Genomic DNA, 6,364 nt, shown 5'->3' with positions numbered 1-6,364 from the left:
AGTAGATTAGAACTCAAGATAAGCATAACAGTATGTACTAATTAGAACCAGTTCAGGATGGAAAGAAGAAATGGAGATCAGTGCAAAAAAAATCTGTGGAAGAATTCAGAAGGTCAAGCAACATCTGTGGAGGGAAAGGAACTGTAGTTATTTTAGGTCAAAAGCCTGTTCATTTTTATTTATTTATTTAATTTTATTTAGAGATACAGCACAATAACAAGCCCTTCCAGCTTTATGAGCCCACACCACCCAATTACACCTAATTAACCTGCTAACCCATACATCTTTGGAATGTGGGAGGAAACCAGAGCACCCAGAGGAAATCCACACAGTCATGAGGAGACATACAAACTTGTTACAGACAGCAGAGGGAATTGAACCCAGATCACTGCCAAAATGTATAGCATTACACTAACTGCTATGCTATTGTGTCACTTCACACTAGAGCTTGGTGTTGCTATCACTGCAGTCTCTGGTTTGCAAAAATTATGTGAATTCAGAAAGAAAATGCAATGTGGCAGATTTGCAGATGACGGCCAAGCTACAGTAAACTGGAATTCTGGAGCAGCTCAGAAGCTGCAGAACATGATGAGTAAAATATTGAAGTGGATAGAATTGCAATCTGCTGCACATTAGAAAGTCAAATTGGTAGCATGTTGTCTGAGATGAAATAGGAAATGACAAAAAGCCTCATCATCGGCCTGACATATTAACTCTGTTTCTCTCTTGACAGATTCTTTTGAGCCTGCTATGTGTTTCCATATTGTTTTTGTATTTCAGATTTATTGTATCAGAGGCTTTCAGCATGCTGTCAACATGTCCCTGGGTGGATTTCCTTCTGTCAGAAATGTTGATGGAACATTTCTTATCACGAGTCTGTCATAAGGAGGTGGCTGAGAACAGACCCAAGTGCAAGACGCAGACACTGAAGTACTATGTACAGGACTAGGATACAGGTTGAGGGCAAGGACATGGACACGAAAACTGGGAACCCGGAACAGGACTGGACAAGAGAGCTAGGAGCCCGGGCTTGGACTCCCAGCCAGAGACTAGACAAGGACACACTACCTGGGTCTTGCCTCTGGCTCGGACCCCAGAACTAGGCAAGGACGAGGCTTGGCTGGCAGGCAGGATGAGGCTGGAGTCTTCAGGCTGAGGCTAGAGACTAGAGGCGAGGCTTGGCAGGAGGCAGGAGGCTGGAGTCTTCAGGCTTGAGGTTTGAGGTCAGAGACTAGGGGCAAGGCTTGGCAGGAGGCAGGAGTCTTCGGGCTTGAGGCTAGAGGCTAGAGACTTGAGGTGAGGCTTGGCCAGGGGCAGGAGGCTGGAGTCTTCAGGCTAGAGGCTAGAGACAAGGCTTGACAGGAGGCAGGAGTCTTCAGGCTAGAGGCTCGAGACTAGAGGCGAGGCTTGGCAGGAGGCAGGAGTCTTTGGCTTGAGGCTAGGCAGGCGGCTGGAGGCTGGAGACAAGGCGAGGCTTGGCAGAAGGCTGGAGGCTGGAGACGAGGCGAGGCTTGGCAGGAGGCTGGAGACTTGAGGCGAGGCTGGATGCTGGAGACTTGAGGCTAGAGGCTCCTCCTGGGCAGGGCGCGGATCACCACCCGATGGAGGCAAGGGACAGGAAGGGACAGAACCAACCACAGGTAACGGCAAGACGGCCTGGCTTACCCAACGGAGGCTAGGGACAGGACCAACCACAGGTAACAGCAAGACAGCCTGGCTTACCCAATGGAGGCAAGGGACAGGAAGGGACAGAACCAACCGTAGGTAACAGCAATACGGCCTGGCTTACCCGACTTAGGCTAGGGACAGGAAGGGACAGAACCAGCCGCAGGATAATGGCAAGACAGCCTGACTTACCCGGCGGAGGCAAGGGACAGGAAGGGAACTAGGTACGGGGTGGTTCCAGGACAAGACTGAAGGCGAGACGAGGCGAGAGTTACCAGCAAGACCAGGCAAGGCTTCAGGCAAGGCTTCAGGCAATGCAAGGTGAAACGAGAACTTCAGGCAAGGCGAGAGTTACCAGCAAGGCTTCAGGCGAGGAAACAGAAGGCAGAGGAAGGGATACAAGGAGGAAGGACAAGAACAATCCAGCAGCCACGCCCTGGTCTCTGAAGGTATTTATGCAGCCAGCCCCAACGCTTATCACCTGCCTCAATTAGAGCTCAACAAGAACAGAAACAGGGTAGACAGGAAAACCTGGAGCAAGGGTCAACGGACCGGACCATGAACCAGAATACGGACTTCATGGACCGGACCATGACAGAGTCAGCTTTGAGGTCTTTGAGATGATTTCCATGTCACAGGACACACAAAATATTTTACACACTTTTTGCATGAAATAAAATTTTAAAAAAACAAAACAAATGAATAAAATAAAATAAATACCATTATTTCCCATGCTGCTTTTGCAACATTGCTGGGTAACTTAAACCATGGTATCCTGGATGCATCCATCGTTGCACACTCCTGGATCATCAAGGTCATATTCCCATAGTACGTATGAGGAAGACCTGCAAGATAAGTTAAATACTTACCGTTACCCATTGGCACCCCAACTCCTGGCACTGCACCTATCTCAGAAACATCCTCCGACTTCCAGCTTGTCTTCCCCATCTGAATCTATAGCTACACTCTCTTAATGTACAGTTGATGTCCCAGTAGTCTGCTCTCCTAGTGCATTTTGACATTTTAGGAAAACAATGTAGGTTTATTTATTAAATCTGCCAAGCACTTTAAGCAAAATTAATTAATTTATTCTAAGACATAGTAATAGGATAGCTAACTGATAGAGCCTGTACACCTATTCAATAAGTCCATCAATGTCTATGAAACCATGAGCACTACCTTGACGTTTTGATCTCTTTTTACACTATCTTCTTATTGTAATTTATAGTAACTCTTATGTCTTGCACTATGCATCAATGAACAACATAGTCCGAATATAAGCTGGGTGAAGCCTGCAAGTGTCACCATGCTTCAGGCGCCAACATAGTATGCCCACAACTCACTAACCCTAACCCATACATCTCTGGAATGCGAGAGGACCTGGGAGCACCAAAAGGAAATACAGGCATTCACAGGGAGAACATACAATCTCCTTACAGACAGCAACGTAAAGCATTGCACTAACTGCTAGGTGACTGTGTGCAGTGGTAGTTAGTAGAGTTACTCCTATGCCACTCAGTTAGTTACTCCCACATAGGAAGAGTTCACATAGTGTACAAGCAGGGTTATCAGTGAAGTCCAGTTGAGTATCCTGCATGCTGGTGTCCTGGTGTGCTCTGCATAACCTCTCAATAACAAACACAACATGGTGTCAGAAGCAGAATTGATTGTCGATGAATTGGTGCTATAGTCCAAGTGAGATCCCCAACAAGGATGAATTTACAGTAAGATGGTTCTTGTTCGCATATATCTATATATCCAGAGGCTTATCAATCTGAACAGCCTATGCTAGTTTGCTAACTTTATGTACCATGAGGCATGAGCTGAGAAATGGCCAGGGTTGTTTCGCAATGACTTCAAGCTACACCCAAAAGAGGATACATTGTAATAATCTGTGGGCCACTTGCCTGGGGACATGCACAGAGACACAGAGACAGCGGGGAAGTTGGAAAAGTCAGTCAAACTCCCTGACCTCCACTGGATTTAGTGTTTTATTTTTAAAGCGTACTGATGCTGAAAACATTTCACAAAATGAGACTATTCTTAAAAAAAGAGAATTAGTGAAAAAAGAAGAAAACAAAGAGAGAGGTCGTTAAAACAAAGAGAAAGACACTTACAATGTTGGCAATTCTTTTTTATGTTTTGTAAGGAGCATAAGTTACAGGCTATGGGTAAAGTGAACTGAATCACTCGATATCAGTGACTAAAAACAAAGAGAAAGACACTTACAATGTTGGCAATTCTTTTTTATGTTTTGTAAGGAGCATAAGTTACAGGCTATGGGTAAAGTGAACTGAATCACTCGATATCAGTGACTATAATTTCAATGCAGCTCTATAATCTGCAGTTATAAAGGACCCTGGTCAGACCCCATTTGGAGTACTGTGCTCAGTTCTTGTCGCCTCACTACAGGAAGGATGTGGAAACGATATAAAGGGTGCAGAGGAGATTTACAAGGATGTTGTGATGTTGCCTGGATTGGGGAGCGTACCTTATGAAAACAGGTTGAGTGAACTGGGCCTTTTCTCCTTGGAGCGATGGAGGACGAGGTGACCTGATAGAGGTGTATAAGATGATGAGAGGAATTGATCGTGTGGATAGTCAGAGGCTTTTTCCCAGGGCTGAAATGGCTGCCACGAGAGGGCACAGGTTTAAGGTGCTTGGGAGTAGGTACAGAGGAGATGTCAGGGGTAAGTTTTTTACGCAGAGGTGGTGAGTGCATGGAATGGACTGCCAGCAATGGTGGTGGAGGCAGATACGATAGGGTCTTTTAAGAGACTTTTGGATAGGTACATGGAGCTTAGAAAAATAGAGGGCTATGGGTAACCCTAGTAATTTTTAAGGTAGGGACATATTTGGCACAACTTTGTGGGCCGGAGGGCCTGTATTGCGCTGTAGGTTTTCTATGTTTCTATGTTTCTATAATCTGCTCTGGAGGTGGAACTGGATTCCCTGATGGTTGAGTCTGAGAGGAGGATGCCGCAGAAGCTATGGAGCATTATAGACAATCCCTCTCACCTCATCCATAACATACTGGACAAACAGAGGTGCACCTTTAGTCACAGAATGATTCCACCAAGGTGCGGCACTGAACGCCACAGGAAATTCTTTCTCCCTGTGGTTATAAGACTCCACAATTCCTCCTCCTTAAGTATATAAATTTATGGTTTAATTGAACATCTCTATTTTGGACTATTAATTCTTACTGCACATTTTGTATTCTTTTTCGTACCTCAGTGCTTACAGTTTGTATTTTAAGGTATATATTTCTGACTGAGAAACCTTACAACAATAATTTCCTTTGGGATAAATAAAGTTTTATCTTATTTTATCTTAAACAAGAAGTACATACCTAATTTTTCTTTTTTTTCAAGATGGAGTGGAGTTTGTTAGGTGTGCACAGGAAGGTTTCCTGACACAATATGTAGATAAGCCTTCAAGAGGAGAGGGTGTTCTTGATCTAGTATTGGGAAATGAACTTGGTCAGGCATCAGATCTCTCAGTGGGATAGCATTTTGGAGATAATGATCATAATTCTATCTCCTTTACCATAGCACTGGAGAAGGATAAGAACAGACAAATTAGGAAAGCATTTAATTGGAGTAAGGGGAAATATGAAGCTATCAGGCAGGAACTCGGAAGCATTAATTGAAACAGATGTTCTCAGGGAAGTGTATGGCAGAAATGCGCCAAATGTTCAGGGGATATTTGTGTGGTGTTCTGCAAAGGTACATTCCAAAGAAACAGGGAAAGGATGGCAGGGTACAGGAACCGAGGTGTACAAAGGCTGTTGAAAATCTAGTCAAGAAGATTAGATTAGATTAGATTATGAGGACACTCGGTCCTCGTTTATTGTCATTTAGAAATCTATGCATTAAAAAATGATATAATGTTCCTCCAGAAAGATATCACAGAAACACAGGACAAACCACAACTAACTGACAAAACCACATAATTATAACATATAGTTACAACAGTGCAAAGCAATACCGTAATTTGATAAATAGCAGACCATGGGCACTGTAAAAAAAGTCTCAAGTCCTGATAGCCCCATTATCTCACGCAGACGGAAGCGCCGTAAACTTGCCGATGCATTGGAAGCACCCGACCGCAGCCAACTTTGAGTCCATCCGAAAACTTCGAACCTCCGACCAGCCCTCTGACACCGAGCACTGAGCACCATCTCTGCCGAACGCTTTGACCCCGCCCCGGCCGCTGAGCAACAAGCCGAGGACTCAGGGCCTTCCCCTCCGGAGATTCTGGATCACACAGTAGCAGCAGCGGCGGAACAGGCATTTCAGAAGTTTCACCAGATGTTCTTCCATGCTCTCACATCTGTCTCCATCAAATCAGGATTGTGCATGGCACCCTACTTGACAAATAACAGATATCATTCACCGGAGTGGCCACTGCAAGCTGCGTCGCGCCGCCATTTTCTCTACCTTCAGAAAAGAAAAACTTACGAAAAGTTTAAAAAACTAGGTAATGATAGAGATCTAGAAGATTATAAGGCTAGCAGGAAGGAGCTTAAGAATGAAATTAGAAGAGCCAAAAGGGGCCATGAGAAGGCCTTGGCAAGCAGAATTAAGGAAGACCTCAAGGCATCCTACAAGTATGTGAAGAGTATGAGGATAAGATGTGAGAGAATAGGACCAATCAAGTGTGACAATGGAAAAGTGTGTATGGAACCGGAGGAGAT

General features: G+C 44.7%; 1 protein-coding gene across 1 annotated transcript in view; it reads right to left on the bottom strand.

Annotated features, from left to right (window-relative positions):
• Positions 1-5,004: 5,004 nt before the first annotated feature.
• LOC140210046 (guanine nucleotide-binding protein G(t) subunit alpha-2) overlaps positions 5,005-6,364 on the bottom strand; it is a 119,403-nt gene continuing 118,043 nt past the window's right edge. Inside the window, exon 9 of the mRNA XM_072278820.1 lies at positions 5,005-6,034. The gene's annotated coding sequence lies outside the window, so the exon portion shown is untranslated. The remainder of the gene's footprint in view (positions 6,035-6,364) is intronic.

This window comes from Mobula birostris, chromosome 14 (genome assembly GCF_030028105.1).
Source record: "Mobula birostris isolate sMobBir1 chromosome 14, sMobBir1.hap1, whole genome shotgun sequence".
NCBI lineage: Eukaryota > Metazoa > Chordata > Chondrichthyes > Myliobatiformes > Myliobatidae > Mobula > Mobula birostris.
This window is presented reverse-complemented; position numbering and strand designations above follow the sequence as displayed.